Source organism: Equus caballus, chromosome 22 (genome assembly GCF_041296265.1).
Source record: "Equus caballus isolate H_3958 breed thoroughbred chromosome 22, TB-T2T, whole genome shotgun sequence".
Lineage (NCBI taxonomy): Eukaryota > Metazoa > Chordata > Mammalia > Perissodactyla > Equidae > Equus > Equus caballus.
The window spans coordinates 18,408,319-18,426,994 of NC_091705.1; the positions used below are offsets into that span (position 1 = coordinate 18,408,319).

The following is an 18,676-nucleotide window of genomic DNA, read 5'->3' on the forward strand; positions in this document are numbered from 1 at the left end:
AAGCCCAGAGACGTTACTAAAATAAATTGTATTAAAAACAAAGCTAATAAACACTCAAAACTCACTTCCTAATTGCTCTTGAGGTTATTTACGTCTATTATATTTGTACGGTGGAAGTACTGTATAATGGTGTGCAATTATGCATCTCTTCCCAGCTCAACACTCAGTGACGTCTCATTGGTAGCTGGAAAATGACCATGGTGGGAGTTTCTACATCATGGAAACTGGCAAATGCTGCACATCAGAAGTTTCTTTTCTTGGAGAGCCAATTGTTAAACTTTTACCATTCTTTATTGGCTTTTCTCCTTTCCCCTACTCCCTCAGAATACTTTCTGAGATCACCCTGCAGATAAACTATTTGCACACAAATCTTCGTCTCAGAGTTTGCTTTTGGAGAAATGCAAACTAAAACAATAGGAGAGAAAACTCTGACTGTTCCAGGCTGAAGCTGCTGCTCATCTCTGGATCAATTAGCTACAGCCAGGGAGCTGGGCCTCTTGGCACAGAGCTGGCCACTGAGTACCCACCCTTATAAATGAGTGCAGTTTCCAAGCAATGAAGACTTGTTGGGAGCCCCACAGTAACTGCAAGGGAGGCCTAAAGAAACTCTCGGCCTGGTGAAAGTGTACATGAAAGGAGACATTTGAGGGAAAAGAAGCTGATGTGGAATTGAAAGGAATCGAATCTTCTCTACTCAGCAAGGCTTGTGGGTGTCGTGGGTGTGAAACTCAAGGGCTGCAGAGTACTTTAGGTAAGAAGTCAATTTCTAGATCAAATTTTAGAAATTTTGGTCCAACAAAGTAAAGTTTTTAAAATTCTGGATCTAGACATAGGATTGCCAGCTTTTGATTTTGCCAAATAGAACGTGATGAAACAAAACAAACTCCTGTCGTTTCCATTTTAGTGGATATTTTAACCTTTAAAAAGCAGAAATAAATGACACTGACCATAGGATATCTTTTTTTGGGATAAATTTGGCTCCATGGAAGACTTAGAACATTTCCTTTGTATCTCTCACATTTCCTGTGGCTGGTAAACATGCCTTTAGGAATTGTCACCCATTCCACACTGACTGGGGAAGTCAGTCTTCTGGTCAGGGTCCTAACGGATTTGCAGGATAGAAGGAGAAAGTGTCTCAGGTGAACAAAAATTTAAAAAGGGAATGAGTGATGTGATGGAAGCGATACAGAGGAGACCACACTCTCCGTCTTTCAGGCATTGTTCCCTCTGCTTCCCTCTGTACATCCGTTCTGTCTCTCCCTCTTCCCATTGCCTTCCCCTGTTGACTCATTTTGGAGTTGGCCTGGTTATTTACAACCTCCTGGCCTAAATGTATAGCATGTACTGAGGACTTCCTTCTCAGTATCTGTTAGGGGATAAACTGTGTCCTACAAAAAGATATGTTCAAGTCCAACTGCCATATCTGTGAACATGAGCTTATTTGGATTAGGGTCTTTGCAGATACAGTCAAGTTAAGATGAAGTCATTAGGGTGAGCACTAATCCGATATGACCGGTGTGCTTAGAAGAAGAGGAGAAGAAACAGAGACAGACGCACAGAGGGATGACAACGTGAAGACAGACAGGGGGAATGCTATGTGAGGACAGAGGCAGAGTTTGGAGTAATGCACCTACAAGTCAAGGAATGCCAAGGATTGCTGGCAACATCAGGAGCTAAGAAAAATGCACGGAACGGATTCTATCCTAGTGCCTTCAGAGACAGCGCGGCTCTGCTGGCATCTTGATTTTGCACTTCTGGCCTCCAGAACTGTGACAGAATAAATGTGGGTTGTTTTAAGCAACTAAGACTGTGGTACTTGTTACGGGAGTCCTAGGAAACTAATACAGTATCCTAGCTGAACTTAGTCCCTGAGAGAAGCTGATTGCTTCCCTCTGATCAGATGTCTAACTCTGGTCCAATCAGAGGCCAGCCTAGCTTTGGTTCCCAGCCTGGGTGACTATGAGTGGGGCAGTTATACCTACACGTCTAATAAAGGAAGTGAGTAGGCTAGGACCCACTGGAGAAGGGCCAGCGAGCGTGGCCAGTGGCTTGATGACATAGATGGGGAAGCAGGACTCTTACTCCAATTCCCCATTGGCCTGAAGTTTGACTTCCAGGAGGGCACAACAAACCGCGACAGAAAGTTTGCCATTTCTTCAGCCATGATGAAGGAGTCTTGATATTTTATCATGGAGGAGAGGGAAGATTTCCAGCTTCCACACTGACCACTGAAATAATGTTGGCTAATCCTGCCTTATTTTAGCAAAATATCTTAATTTCTCCGTGCCAGGCTTTCTTGCAAGATATGATTCCACGGGAGAAGAAACACTGTTTGGTTAGTGAACTAGCTACTCCAAGGCACAAGTAAGCCAGACAAAATGGGCTATTCACAAAATTATTAATCTGGGCCCTTTATGGCAACAGGCAGGATAGAAATTAAAATAAAAAAAGCCCACATCAACACGCCAAAGATGTGGTGTGTGGTGTTTTGTGTTTCCATAATCAGATTGAAACAGCTGAAATGGGAAAAATCTTTTTCTGGGGCTTTTTTGCCATTCTTGGAATTCCTCCACATGGTGGAGCTGGGAAAGGAGGCCTCGTGACATGCATAGCCAAGTTATGAATCATTCCCCCTAAATAAAGAAAGAAAACCTAAGTTTGAGCTAGACCAGTAAATCCATTATTTTTCAATGTAGGAGCTGTGGTGTGCCGGTAAATAGCCAACAACCAACCCTCCAGGGGGAAAGGCCCTTATTTGCAGCATTTGCTGGTTTCTGACTCCCACCTCAGCTAATTTCAAGTCCCCAACCTGAGGTGAACCTGAGGACAGTGAACTGGAAGTTGGGAGGAGATGTGCACAGCCCACACGCGAACCAGCTCCTGCACGCTATTGCTCAGGAATTTATTTTAATAGTTGTACGACATCTGCAGAGAACTTAAAAAAATTTGTTTTCTTTATACCAGGTGCTTTACATAAGAACTCCTTCATAGTTGACATTCTTTTTTAATCCTTACACTCGATGAGGTAGATACTATCAGTTTTATAGGCCATAAAATTGAAAGCCTAAGAGAATGAGTGGTTTGTAAAGCCAGACAGCGGAACTGAACTAGGTTGAGTTATCTAACCCAATGGCCTTTGTTTCCTTTTCTGCAAAGTGGGTTAACAACAGTACCTCAAAGATGGTTGGGAGGATTTAATAAGATAACGCACATAAAATTCTTAGCATATTGCCTGGTAAGCAGTTATTCTCTATTTCAAATGCAATAAATATTCATTGTAGAACATTAGAAAGCACCAACATGAAAAACAGAAGAAGGGCCGGCCGGTGGTGCAGCGGTTGAGTGTGCACGTTCCGCTTGGGCAGCCCAGGGTTCCCCCGTTGGGATCCTGGGTGCAGACACGGCACCACTTGGCAAGCCACGCTGTGGCAGGCATCCCACATATAAAGTACAGGAAGATGGTCATGGATTTTAGCTCAGGGCCAGTCTTCCTCAGCAAAAAGAGGAGGATTGGCAGCAGTAGCTCAGGGCTAATCTTCCTCAAAAAAAAAAAAAAAAAGAAAGAAAAGAAAAGAAAAACAGAAGAAAATTTAAAATAGTCCTCACTGCTAAGAATCTTGGTGCAGAATTCTGATTCTAGCTTAACGTGACTCATGAAGGGCAGTCTGAACACACGAAATACTTTTTCAGTGAAGAAGCATTGGAGCAATTGTTGAGTGCAATTCTGTTCAGATCATGATGGAAGCTTAGCCTGCATACCGACACAGGCAAATTACTTTTAAAAATAAATTAGAGCAGAATAATAATGTCATTGTTACTCAAGTGTGCTATGATGTTCTCTCTGGAGTGGGAGTCCTAAAAAAGGAGATGCAGCCAAGGCACAGGGCATTTAATAACCATGCATGGGAAACCCACGGGGACACATGGTGTCGGCAAAGTATACCCCTCATGAATGTTGCAAGAGAGATAAGGAGAGAGCTGAGTCAGAGAAATTCAGAGTTAGGAAGAGCTCAAGTGTTTCTTCCAAGCCCAGTCAGCGGTAAGAGCTCCCTGGAGCACTTCCTTGAACAGGACAGTGGGGCCTCCCCTCTGGGGGGGTGAAGCAGGGCTACGTGTGCACCACACCCATCATGGACAGAGGAAGCGGAGTGGTGGTTTGCACGCCCAGTGGTTGCTATCTTCCATAGAATGTTCTCTATCTGATTTGACTGAGGATTTCCAGTGGAAACAAGAAGTGATATTTTTTTTTTGTCCTGAAAATTTCCCATACTTTTGTTTCATTTTTGTTTCCTTTGTTACCATAATTCAGTATTTAGAAGATGGGCTTGTAGTCTAGTTTGCTTGTAGATGAAAAATCTTTTCTATCATTCTCAGGCACGATAAAAAATTAACACACATTCACATGGAATATTTGAAAAACTGAGAAAAACACAAAACAGCAACAACTTCACATATCCCCAATACCTTTTCATGCATTCCTTTAAAAAAATGCTATAGCAACATATATCTCTATAAATATACACATATATCAATATATACTTTTTTAAAAAGTGGGTTCATATGATACACTCTATCATCTGCTTTTTTTACTTAATAAACTGTCAACATCTTTTCAAATGGGTATGTAAGGAGTAACCACATTCTTTTAGCAGCTATGTATATCGTGAGTAAAGAAATAAGCCTCATTTATGTAACCATTGCCAAATTTCCCATTGGGGGGTGTTTACATTGTTTCTACTTTTTAATTTTGTTGTTGTTGCTGGGGTTTTTTGGTCAATTTCGAGCTATGCTACATGAATATTCCTGGTATATCTTTATGTGCTTGTATTAGCATTTCTGTAAATATACATTTCTAGAAGTACAATTTCTGGGTTGAAAGTTATGCACTTAAATTTTTCATAGCTATGTTCCAAATATTCTCCAAAAAATTGTTATCAATGAACACTCTTAGGATTAATGGGCCAGATTATTCATTTCCTCACATCCTTCTAAAACCAGCTGGTACAAATCCTTGCTTTTATCACTGATAAGCTTCTGTGGTTTTCTCCTTGTCAAGAATTCTTGGAAACCCAGGAGGCTGCAGGCCACAGAACTAGGGAAATGGTGGAGCTGATTGCTCTGTCGGCTGCTAGGAGAGGTCTTTGGACAAGGAGCCAAAGGGGACCATCCCGGGATCTGCACAGGAGGAGACTCATGCCCTCCTTCAGACTTGAAGGACCAGAGGATTGCATACAGTGTAAGCCTGCTGTGGCCTAGTGTGGTATAGTAAACAAGATGGTAGATCCCTTCATTTTGGCTCCGGGCAGCATCCTTTGTACTAGAAACCGGATGGGAAGGAGTTTCATCTCTAAGAGTAGTTCAATGCTCAGCCCTGTGCCAATTTAAATAATCATGTGAGATTAGTGATTCGTGATTCCACTACTAAAGATTAGGTGATCCTGCAGGTGGCTGATCTAATTAGCAGAGAGGGTGGGCTTTAGAAGTCAATCCTTTATTTCCTTAGGCAAAAGAATTTATCAAGTCCATTTTAGAGGCATTGTTCCAGATACTGGGACTTCAAAATAGAAATAAGATAAGATTCACAACTTCAAGGCATTCACAATCTAGTTGAGGAAGGCGGAGAAAATTGAAAACCAGAAACCATTACCTCCCATAGAGTTCAGTCCAGACGCGATGGCCACTTGCCCATGCAAATTTACCCACGTAAGTTTTTGTCATACCCACAAAGGAAGAACTAAGAAAAAGGGAGGAGGATGTTTGCAAGGAAATGCTTCGAAGATGAGTTGCAGATCACTGGGTTGCTTCTTGGAGCTAATTTCACAGTGGTTCAAGTGGGTGGGCGGGTGGCCAGTGGAGAGGGGTCTTCTAGGGCAGATCTTCTCAAACTGCGTTCACATGAGTTTCTAGAGATCTCGTTAAAATGCAGATTCTAATATAACAGGTCTGGAATGAGACCCAAGATTCAGCCTTTCTGACAAGCTGCCAGGGAGTGTCAGTGCTGCTGGTTCAAGGACCACACATTGAATGGCAAAGTTCTAAGTTAAGGAGGCCCTAAATCCTTTAGTATGGCTGAGAAGGAAGCTGAGTGGCTTGGGTCAGAGATAAAACTTGAGAGGCAGGAGGGAGCCAGCTAAAGAATAATTATCTAATTATGAAGAGCCTTTGGGAGACTAAAAAGAGGAGTGATTAATTGGGGAAGGTGGTGGAATCTAACCCAAAGAGGCAGGCTGTGGAGGATGTCTCCTGCCTACCTCCTTCTCCCTCCTCCCATCCTCCTCCTTTCTCCTCCCTTCTCCCTTCCTCTTTCTCCCTCTCTCTCCTCTTCCACGGCCTCCTCCTTCTTCTTCTCCTCATCTTACATTTAGTCCATAAAAGTGGAGAATTATTTGAAGCAAGCAAGGGGGAAAACTTATAAAACTACAGATTCAGGGGCCGGCCCCACAGCCAAGTGGTTAAGCTCGCGCACTCCGCTTCGGCGGCCCAGGGTTTCACCAGTTCGGATCCCAGGCATGGACATGGCACTGCTCATCAAGCCACGCTGAGGTGGCACCCCACATGCCACAACTAGAAGGACCCACAACTAAAATATACAACTGTGTACTAGGGGGCTTTGGGGAGAAAAGGGAAAAATAAAATCTTTCAAACTATAGATTCATAATATAGTTTATGACATGAACTTGGCATATAGAACACTGACAACATAAACCAATACTACTTAAAAAGAGAGGTTGTCCTGAGGGCATTGTGGTTTGCCTGGGTTTGGCGTACTGTGGAATCAGCACTATTTTGAAGACAAAAAGAGATTTCTGGCTATTACAGGATTCTTAGGTCTCTGAATTCCTTTCCAGGATGAGCTTTGATTCCTACGAAAAGAATTTTGGCTGTTTGCCTTACACAACAGGTCCCTGCTTTGGCCATAATTCTATGGTTTGAATCATGAATTGGTGACTTGACAGTGGCTTCTCTGGACTGTGATCTGGGACCCAAGGAAATAATCATTGATTTCAATGACAAGTTTCATGAGATTGTGATGCCATTTTCCTACAGAACTTTTCTGTAATAAATGCCCTACCTGGAACTTCTCTCCCCAAACCCAGTAAAATAAATATCTCCAAAAGCAACTAATTAGTTGAATTTTTCAGTGCTCATTTCTACAGTTGCCTGGGTAATAAAATAACTTGGGAGAGTTTCCACTTCTGATGGGCTTTGGTTGAGTATACACACTATACTTTAGTCCTCTAACCATGAATCATAGATATAATGTTTGTATTGAATAAAGGAAGGCCACTTATTCAGATTTCAAAAAAAAAAAGGCTAGTAGTTAGTTAAATCTGGAGAAAAAAAGATGAGCTCAGAATTCTAACTGCCATCACTTTCATAGGTCCTTGGGGTTTTCTCCTTTTCTTTATGAAAATATTTTGATTGCTTTTATTTTTATGTCAGTATTTTCATGTATAGTCCCATTAATTGATTGCATGGTCATGCCGATGAATCTGAAACGGTTTGGATGATTCCCGCCCTCTTTCCATGCCTCTTGAACTGGGACTTAAATTTGCTCAGGAGAATGCAGTAAGGAACATTAGCCACGGGATCCACCTATTTTCATGAAAGAAAGACAGGTCCCCTGTAACCCAGGAGGACTAGGATCATCAGGAGCTTGTTTTGTTGTCCTGGAATCCAAACTCAGAGGCCTATCTGGGCCGGGCAGGACATATGAAATGTATGACTAGGACAAGGGGTGAGTAACAGGGTGTGGTGGGATCTGTGTTCAGTTAGGGTGTTCATTCAAAATTAAATTTAAAAAAATCACTGTGTGGGCCCATGTCCATGGCTGTGGGTCAGATCCGTTATCTGACTAAATGTCACTGTTGATAATGAGAGCAGGACAATGCGACATGGGCGCAAGGGGAGGCCATGTAACGGGACCCACAGTAGTTGACTCCCTGCTTCTCCAATGGGTAGACAGCATCGTTATTATTAAATATCGACATCTAGAATTGACAAACTTACTTAATACTTTTTCCTGAAATTTGGGTGATTCCTTTTTTTTTTTCCCAATGATTTCTATAAGAATGTTTATACCCGCTACGTGCCAGGCACTATGCTGGTATGCAAAGATCAATAATACACAGCTGTTGCCCTTGAGGACCTGATTATAGGAGAGCAAAATAGAGATCAAACAGATAAAGCAATGAAGTGTTAGTTCTCACTCTCCTTTTCGTTTTATAGGTAAAATAACAAAGGTATGGTGTAAGCCAGCAAGCTGAGAGTAGAACAGACAGCAGAATCATTTCCTCTAATCTCCCCGTCTGAGTCATTCACGTAAGAAATGTGCCACCATTGCCAAGAACCTCTGCCTTGCTGACTTCCCAGCTCTCTGTGGCCCGCTGCCAGCCTGGAGTGAGCAGCTGGGTTGTGAGCCTAGTATGCGGTAACAGTGCTGTTAAAGTCCTTTTGTTCAGAATAAGGATATGCCCTGAAAACAGCAGCTCATTCTGCGGATAGTCATCAGTACTCTCAGTGAAATGATAGCCAATCAATTGTTGAACCATTTGAGCAGTAAAGGGAGTTCCCTCGGGGAATCCATTTTAATGCAGAATGCACAAGACTGAGAAGCATTGGGAAAGCCAAAAAATAATGGTAAGTGGAATAGGTTGAACACAAAATGGCTCAGTTCAGCATTTTCTGATACAACTTGTGCTTCCTAGTTTTATAAGATCTTGACTCTTAAAGAGTCCGTAGGACAGTTGCCTTTCAGAGTTGCAATTATGTTAAATTATGTTACACGTGGTAATTTTTCTTTTCCTTTTCTATCATGTATTTTTATTAATATACCTATGAGAGTTCACAGAAAAATATAACTGCGGTAATTTTTCTTTAGAGACTGCGTCATGATACCAGTTTCACCAGCAAACCAGTCATTTACAAAGAGCATCCCACCACTCTAAACATGAAAATTTGAACTAACACCTGTACAGGGTTGGATGTCCACAAATGCCTGATTTACGATGAAAAGTTACTTTAGTCAAAATTGAATGGAAGATTTTCCCAATCAGTTATGAAAAAGGGTTATTCTACTCTTCCTTTTTGTGGGGAAGGAGACTATACATAGTAATTGACCAGTCTTTCTAGATTATTCTTCCATCAAATAAAAAAAAATTTTTGAAGCTCTCCCTTTTTGATTACATAGATTTAAAATATGGGGAAGGAGATCTAATGGGTAAATAACTGTACATTATCTATCATCTACCTGTTTATCTATCTATGTATGCAATTAGCTTAATTGCCACAATTCTGTAAGTTAGGGTGGGTATTACCTTATTTCATTCATTCCAAGGTCCTCCTTTCAAAATTAACCCCTCTGAAATCATTGATAGCCGGGCAGAAGTCCTGACATACCTGTCATCCCCTGGGCACACTTGAATGTGGCTCTTTTTCCCGGTGGCACGACCAATGGCTGCAACTCCTGGGTGTTTCAGTGAACAAACCATCTGAGGACCATTCGAGGATGGAGTATGAGTCCTGGCTGTCGTCTGTAGACATTTGTCGATACCTTCTCTTAGGATCAAAAATAGCAATGGCATCAAAACTTGCCCAATGGGTATCAGTGGCTTGGAGAAAATCTTGGGGATAATATCTGAGCACTTAAAAAAAAATGCTGCATCAGTAATGTTATTGAATAATATTGTTCAGAAAAACAAGGACACTGCAATGTTTTTACAGTTGAACTACAAATGTGAAGAAGTTTAAGGAATACCTAAACAATTTATCTCACTTATATTTTCCTCTCCATGTATGCACAAGAATGATAAATAAAATTTATGTCTAAATAGGTGTAAAAGAACACTTTCAATAAGTAAAATGAGACATTATTTTATTTTATTTTATTTTTGAGGAAGATTAGCCCTGAGCTAACATCTGCTGCAATCCTCCTCTTTTTCTGCTGAGGAAGACTGGCCCTAAGGTAACGTCCATGCCTATCCTCCTCCACTTTATATGTGGGATGCCTACTACAGCATGGTTTGCCAAGCGGTGCCATGTCTGCACCTGGGATCCGAACTGGCGATCCCCGGGCCACCAAAGTGGAATGTGCAAACTTAACCACTGCACCACTGGGCCGGCCCCAAGACATTATTTTTTATTTTATTTTTTTAGGAAGATTAGCCCTGAGCTAACATCTGCTGCCAATCCTCCTCTTTTTTTGATGAGGAAGACTGGCCCTGAGCTAACATCTGTGCCCATTTTCCTCTACTTTATACGTGGGACGCCTGCCACAGCGTGGCCTGACAAGCAGTGCATAGGTCCACACCAGGGATCTGAACTGGCGAACCCAGACCGCCGAAGCAGACCATGCGAACTTAATCACTGTGCCACTGGCTGGCCCCAAAATGAAACATTGTAAGTTATAAGAAAGGATTATGGCACAGTTTAAAGGGCAGCATTTTTTTATTTTTAGCATTATTTTACAATCAACTTAGATTTGATGAAATGGGTAGTTCCTGCATAGAACTGAGGTTCCGAGAAGGTCTGTGTCCTTCTCTGAGGGAGGGAGGTAAGCATCAGGGAGCAGCAGGTACTGTGCTAGGTGCTGGGTGCCTTCTCAAACTTCATCTGAAATAACCTTTGTGATGTTTAAATTCCTACTTCACGATGTAGGAACAGGTCAAGGAAGACATTCTGATCCTACCAATCGAATCTTTCCTGCTCCAGACATTCTGATCCTATGATGCATTTGAGAGCTTGGAAAGCAAGACAATCCTTCCTTGGTGTTTGTGGCAGCTTAGTTCCAGGTCACCACAAGGATACCCAAATTCGTGGAAGCTCAAGCCCCTCAGTCGGCCCTCCCTATTCTCAGGTTCCACATCATCCGCAGAGTCAACCAACTGTGGATGGTAAACGATCCACGACTGACCACAGAACCATGGTTATGGAAGGCCAACTGTACACCTGCAGCCAATTTGAAGCTGGTTTAAAGGTTCATATTTGAGGCAGCTAAATAGCTTTGGAAGTCAGCAATTTCCTTGGTTTTCTCCATATAGAATTGATCTTTAAATGAAAGAAAAATCAATCGCAAAAACTAAACTGGAACAATTTTGTCACCTATATGGAGAATAAGTAGTTATTACTATAATATGAGAAATTCTTCATGGACTCATGCAGAGGGAATGAAGGCATGGGTACCACCTGTGAGGAGCAGGGCCACCAGTGAGGTGGATGAAACACACAAAATTGATAGCGTTTTGAGTCTGATAAAAGTATTCTGACAGTAGAAAAATTGTGGACCATCTTAGAAGAATACTCTCAATATTTCCATGGATTGACCAAGAGATTAATGCAAAAGATCAGTCTTTTATCCATGTCATGATGAATATTTCTGGGAGAAGAGTCAACACAAAACAAAGCTGATAAAACTTAAAACTGCCAAGATAAAATGTGCTATTATCTAAATACTGTTGGAAGAATCAATACTCTGTGACAAAATATAGACCTGCAAAATTAGACTAGGTAAAATAATGGCCAGAAAGGAAACTCTCATTGGTCGAAGCTATGATGAGTTACAAAAAAATTGGTATCAACATAAAGCAATTTTTTATGGTAAAATGTACATGAAAAACTTGAATCCAATAAAAATAATTTCAGTAAAATGAAAATGGGACAAATTAGCAACAGCTTAACTGTACCTTCTAGAAAAATTAAGAAATTAAATGGGCTCAATAGAGTTTTCTCCAGAAATAAAGTCTCCACATTCGACAAGAGCAGTAAGAATTTTACCAAAGATTTGTACTCAAAATGTCACAGACAGTGAGGAGTATATTTCAAGTCTAGGTCTGGTTCCTAAGTCTAAAGCTTTTTACATCAATGTCATTATCACCGATAAATAAATGAAAAGCAATAGGATATATTGGAGTATATGAGGAAGCCACGTGGTTTAAAACTAATTTGTCCTGACTCTGTTTTTCCAAAAGGGCCTGATGTGGCCTGCTGAGCATGCATTGTATATCTGCTTTAAACATTTACAATGTCCCGAAGACAAGAATGATGTTCTTAAAGATAGGGATGTATCTTCCACCATAGGAGCATTTCCTTAAGGATAAGCATCTCTTCCTAGAAACTAAGAATTAATTACCAGCCTGCTGTGCTCACCTTGTGAGCACTAATCTGCTGTGCTAGCAAAATCTGCTGTGACTATTGTAAAAGGCACATTCCTATCATATGTTTGCTCTTTGTTCCAAGATGGTATACAGCCACTCTGTACACGCCACTTCTTTTGTGCCCTTCCTTCCTTGGAGAAAGAAGGCCCCAGGCTACAGTCCTCAGATCTGGCTCATAATAAACTCACCCCAATTTTGATTTATAAAGTGATTATGGATTATTCGGGTTGACATCACCATTAAAAAACTTAAGGTATAAAGTGAGATCATGCAGCACTGATTTCAGACAAATGAGATAACATATTTCATTACTTAATCAAATCAAGTTAAATATTTTGTAAAATTCAATACATATGGAACCTTTCGGAAATAATGAGGTAAGACCTAAAGCAATCTTATTAACCATGTTTTTGAAAACTTATAGCATTCCATAGATGTGGCAGGAGGAAGGGATGTATTGTCTATATTCTACTTCATATCCCAAAGAATGGGGTGTGTAAATTGTCATCTAAAAATGTTGCATTATTAAAGAGTTTCTAAGCAAGGTTGTGTAAAATGGCATCTCCAGGAGTCATTTCTTCCCCTGTGTGGGTCCAGGTTTCTCTCTTCTTGTTATTTTTCCAATTACCTAATGCTGCTGGCTTGTTTCGTATCTTCTAGAAATTCCTCAATTTCTAGCCCACTGATGGTATCTTTCGAATATACATAATTCTTCTGCCATTTCAACAGGATTTAGGGGAGGAGCATGGATTGGGTCCATCAACTTGAACTATGAACATTAAGCAAGTAATAGCTTGACTAAGTGGTGATTACAGGAAAATAAAGATCTATTATAAACATTTAAAGGAAGCAAATGGGTACAAAAGAAATCCATCACTGAAGTATGACTAACAGCAGACAAGCGAAATAAACACCAAGCTGTTAGGAAATGTGCAATAGCAGACTTTAGCAAACAATGGTCAACAATTAGGAGGAAATTTTAATTCTTTAAGAAATTTGGGATTAAAACGAGTGCCATCAGAAAACCACTGCATCCTCTGGCCAGCACATAGCAGGCACTTAATAATTATTTATTAACTGAATAGATGACATTGTCAGAAATACCCTGGGGTCTAATCTAAGCTCAAATATCAAATGCAGTCGTGAAAAATCCAATTTATAAAATTAGAAGCTCTTTCTAAAGCTAGAGCTTATCTAATTTAAATGCCTTAGGGCCATTCCAACCAACTTGCAACTCCAGCTATCTCTTATTGCGAGAGTCCTTCAACATTTACTAAAAAGGTGGTTCTTTTTAAATCTTCAATGTCTCACTTGATCTAAGTGAAATCTGATAATTTTATATTAGAGGTTAACCTCTGGCCTTGATGCTGGAAAGGTAACAGTTTAAGTTAGGTAAATGGCAAATGCTGATTAATTTTTCTAAGACCATAAAAGTAGAGAAAAAACTCCACCTTTTTTTCTGGGAGGGCCGATTTTTCAGAAAACAAGATTACAACTTTTGCAAAGAGGGGTTTTCTGGCTTTCAGAAAAGTTCCTTCAAACTTTAATTTGCATACAAATAACTTGAGCATCTTGTTAAATGCAGACTTGACTAAGCAGGTCTGGGATCGTCCTCAAAGTGCAATTTTTTGTGTTTTTCTTTTTGGAACTCGAGCCACAGAGATTTTAATGAACGATTTTCAAATGAAGGGAAAACTTGAAGTAAAATATGCATTTCTATGAAAAGAAAATCTAAACCTATTTGTAACCTTGACAAATTATTTTTTTCTTATTGCTGAGACAGAAAATAAAAAAATCTACAATTTGAAAATTTTTCCTCTACCCCAGGAAGGTAGCTTTTTAAAAATTTTGAGGTAACATTGGTTTATAACATTACATAAATTTCAGGCCTACAGCATTGTATTTCGCTTTCTGTGTAGACATCATATTCACCACCCAAAGACTACTTATGATCCATCATCCTACACATGTGCCCTGTTACCCCTCTCGCCTTCCTCCCTCTCCCGCTCCCCTTCTGGTAACCACCAATCTAATCTCTCTATCAAAGTGCCACTCTGACAGCTCCCAGGTGATGCTGCTGGCCGGTATACCTTTGCGTAGCAAAGTTATAACCTCTCAACCATCTTAGATCACTTAATCCTCGTTTCCAACTTTAAAGAGCTTGTCCAAGCGTGCTCCTTGTTTTCTAAACGAAAGAAAGTTTCCAGCAAACATTAGGCCTGCTAATTTCCCTCATTTTCGAATGGGAAAAAACGTGATTCAGAATTGCAGTTCCAGCCTGCACACTTGGTTGTCCTAAGGTGTCATTACGGACTCAGGGACGCGTCTGTGACCCCATGCCAGGTGTCCCGGGCGCCGCCGCCCGCTGCGGCTGCGGGACAGCGGGGAACGCGGACCGGACCGCGGGACCCCAGGAGATGCGCGGCCGCTCCTGCCTCCGACGCGGTCCCTCTCCAGGACGCGCTGGGCCGCCCCCTGCGCGCGGCCGCCGATTGGCCGGGACGGCGCCGGGCGTGACGTCAGGCCCCGCCCCGCCGCCCTCCGGCCCCGCCCCGCGGGCTGGCCTGGCGGTTTGGTCTGGAGCAGCTGAAACCGGTTTGAGCGGAGCCGCTTCCTGCTGCTCGGCGCCGCCGCGGGCCGCCGTGGGGAGCGCTGGCGAGGCGCGACGGCGGGCTCCTGGCACCTCGGCCCGCGGCCCTCGCTCTCGGGCGCGGCGGCGGCGCGGACCCGCGGCCCCGGCAGGTGAGGCGGGCGGGCCTGGCGCCAGCTGCGGGGGCCTCGGCGGCCGCTCACGTGGGTCCGAGCTGTCAGGGCGGCGCGGCCGGGGGACGCGGCGGGCGGGCGGGCCCGGCGGCGGGGCGGAGGGCCGGGCAGGGTACCCCAGCCCGGGCGGGCAGTGCCGGGCGGGGAGACAGCGGCCTGGACGTTCGCTGCGGTAAGTCCGTGGGGAGCACCTATTGATTCGGCTCTTATTGTCTGCTGCCGCGGCTCCCCTCTGAAAAATGTGTAAAGTATTTTCGATACGCCCGCGTGCACGGAGCGCGGGACCACCACGAGGACGCGGAGTTGCAGCGCGAAAGATACACACGGGCAGCTGAAGTCTGTGTACCCCGAGCCCGCCGCCGCTCTCCATCTCTATAAGTAATTCATAGTGTTTTGACAACTGCTTATTTTCTGAAATTGCTAACCACGTAGTCTGGGGCATGCTTGTATAATGCAGTTATTCCAAGAAACCCAAGTGCCTTACTCTCCTAGGAAAAGGTTCCAGGAATAGACATCAGTGCCCTCGATAAAATTTTGAAACAGCTGCCTCCTCCTCTCCAAAGCTCTACTTTTTCCAAAGCTCTTCAGTTTGCTTCGATGACTTCTGGGAGAAAGCCTTAAACGGGTGCTTCATCAGCCCCCTCTTTATAACCTCTGCCGGTTATAAAGAAAATCAGGCATGAAATTGGAGAGATTCTCTTTCACCTTGAGGCAGCTGTCGAATCGGAGGTAGCACCAACGTAGAGGAACTGATCGAACCCAGCAGGATGTTTGGACCTGATCTTCATCTTCTGCCGTCACCCTCCGCCCTCCCTTTTTTTCTGCCCAAGCCCTGCTCACTACTCTACCCTTTCATGTTTCTCCGTCTTGCTACATTTCTGACAGTCGTGACTTAGCTAAGAAGTAAATACAAGCTATCAGTCCTTTCTCTAACTCCTAACATTCTGGATACAAGTAACAAGATAAAGCAAACAGGTAAAACTGCATGGAGGGCCCACTGCATTCTTGACCTGAGAACTAAGGAGAACCAATATTGTAGACACAGCAAGACTTAGGAAAGTTGGGCTTAGAGAAGTAATGACCACCAAAGAAATCTCACGGTGGCAGAGTAAAATTTGATATGTACAAAAAGTAGGTTGATGAATCAAATCTTTGTGTATAACGTAACCAGGAAAAATAGAAGAAAATAATATCAAGATAAGATGAAATGGAAAACATTTGGAAAAATTTTACTTTATTGTTTAAAAAATTGATCAAGGAATTAACTTGGCTTAATGAAATCTCCAGAAATGCTTGCTTAATAAAAACCCAATCGTGTCTGTATACGTTTGATTAAAATATTGGCTTAACATATACTAGGGTCAGCATAGTGGGGTCATAATGATCCTCCAGCAGGATGAACAGAAATTAACTCAGGAAAATTTAGGCATTTCATATATTCCTTTCTTACAGCTGGTTATGAGCATCAAAGCTGTTGGAGGCTAGGAAAGAGCAAGGAGAGTTGGAAACAGCCGTTTTCTTTGAAAAAATTTGAAGGAAAACAGTGAGAGATGTTCTTTTTGGCCAGAAAAAAACCATTTTGGCTAAAAATATCCATGACTTCAATTTAGCTCTAAACTAAATGTTCCTGTACCTTGGTTTGCTTAAATCTCGCTTTTGTTCCCCAGTTTGGTAAACCAGTAAGGCCATGTGTTGGAATAATTTATTTCACAAAAAGAACAGAGTAGAATTTGTTTTACCGGGTAGTGTAAACTCTGAAATATTTTTTAAGTGTAAATTACAATGTCATGTTTTGGCTAATTGCTTGAGTCTAAAAAAGTGTTAAAATAGTGTCAAATGCTACTCGAAAATCTCAGATGAGCATGCTGTTTAATATTTATCTTCAAAAAGCAAAAAATGGAGCTTATGTTTAAAAATAAAACAACCAAAAACCTGTCTCAGGAAGCGTAGCCTGTACATGACGTAATAGGTGAGTTGGTTAAATTGCATATACAGTCAGTTTACATACATAAAAATGACTAGCATTTTTCATCTTACTCTTGCTCTGTGTGTGTCTGGAAGACCTCCCCTGCCCAAGTTGGGATTTTTTTTTGCTTCTTTAGAAGAAGAGGAAGTGGTATTGGGTATGTAAATTTTGCCTTCTACAGCAGAACACAACAGTGTTTTGTCACTACTGTTTGGTGGCAACTGGGTGCCAAAATTGTGCGCTTCAATCTTGCACCAGAATTTTGACCTCTCTCCACCATCAAGTAGACTGCTGTAGGAGCAGCTCTGCAGGCTTTTATTGGTATGTATTAAATTGGGGGAGAGTGGTGGAAATTAAACTACATTCTGTGACTTTTGGCAATCTGGGGAAGGTGATGCTTTGTTGACATCTGAGGAGGTTTTAGGGGGATATTTTTGTGCTTGCGTATATAGCTTTGTATAGTACATTTACTGCAGCTGTTTACAGGCAAGTTACTGTACTGCTCTTTCAAGCAACCTTAAGAATGAACGCCTCGATTTTATTAATCAATTGATTTCCCTTTTATTAAATTTATGTTTCCCATTTAATGCAGTAGAAGTTTAGAGTTAGTTTTATACCAGCTGTTGATGTTAATACATAGGAATAATTACATCAGATTTCCCTAAAATTGGTTAGTTTTTTAAAATGGACAAACAAATAGTTGAGTACCAAGTATTAATTATGTAGACGAGATTGTCCTTAGTTGAGAACTGTGGCAGTAAACACTGGGTGAAAGTATGAGCTATAGGTTGAGATTAACTGAAGCTGGTTATTCACCAGTTTTGCTGGATGATGGGGCTTTTTGCTGTGTCTCAGAATTAACTCAATAACTAAAAGCCAAGCTTTTTTGCTAGCCTTAAGGTTTCTCTTGATATAATATAGATAAATGTAAGATTGCCATGCTTCAGTGAACCGTTTTACTTATTAGACGAAATATTTGTACTCTTAGGGTTATACTCAGATTCATATCAGATCTCTTGTTAAAAGACAACTATTAAGATGTTTGGATAATGATAGGTTAATGGGAGGGTAACAATCCAAAGCTATTTTTAGATTTAGACCTTTATTTGTCAGTGCTAGAACTGGATGTATATACTTTAAATAGATCATGTTTACTCTTAGACACAGAAAGTAGATTAAGGTGTCTTAGAAGTGATTTTGATCAAGGACAGGTTTTCTCCAGTACAGTCTTGGGTTTTCTAACTGAAATGATAGAGTTGCCAAATAGGGAATTCTTTATCCAAGTGACATGAAACCACATTGACTGGTGGTCTTGCTTAATATATATATTCAACGTTTATATTTTATAATCGATGTAAGTGGGATGATACGTAGTTTAGAGCTAACAGTGAGCCTGGACTCTGGATCCTCATAGCAGCCCCCTGTGGGTAGATATTCCAGATCAGGTTTCTCAGCCTCAGCCCGATTGATATTTGGAGCTGCACAGTTATTTGTGGAGAGCTGTTCTGTGCATTGTATGGTGTTTAGCAACGCCTTTGGCCCCTACTCCATAGATGTCAGGAGCCTCGCCCCCAATTGTGACAACGGAAATGTCTCCTGACATTGCCGACTATCCCTTGGAGGGCAAAATTGCCTCCAGTGAGAACTCCTCCTATAGATCTATCTGCCTTGACTCAGAAGTGTGGTTAACTGGGTATTAGTCTTCATTAAATGACGTTTGTAGAGTTGTGCATATGTTCATGGGAGGGGAAGGGAGCAGAAGGAAATAAAGGAATGAATAGTTATGAAAAGTACT

At 41.7% G+C, this 18,676-nt stretch overlaps 1 protein-coding gene across 22 annotated transcripts in view; it reads left to right on the forward strand.

The window, feature by feature from the left end:
* Positions 1-14,633: 14,633 nt before the first annotated feature.
* The window catches only part of GPCPD1 (glycerophosphocholine phosphodiesterase 1), a 53,516-nt gene continuing 49,473 nt past the window's right edge, over positions 14,634-18,676 (forward strand). For 4 of the 22 annotated variants that reach the window (XR_011430806.1, XR_011430807.1, XR_011430802.1 and 1 more), the window contains exon 1: positions 14,634-14,894. The gene's annotated coding sequence lies outside the window, so the exon portion shown is untranslated. Of the gene's footprint in view, positions 14,895-15,004; positions 15,891-16,976; positions 17,203-18,676 lie in introns of those variants that run through there. The other 18 variants (XR_011430809.1, XR_011430803.1, XM_070247230.1 and 15 more) reach the window with 12 other exon arrangements.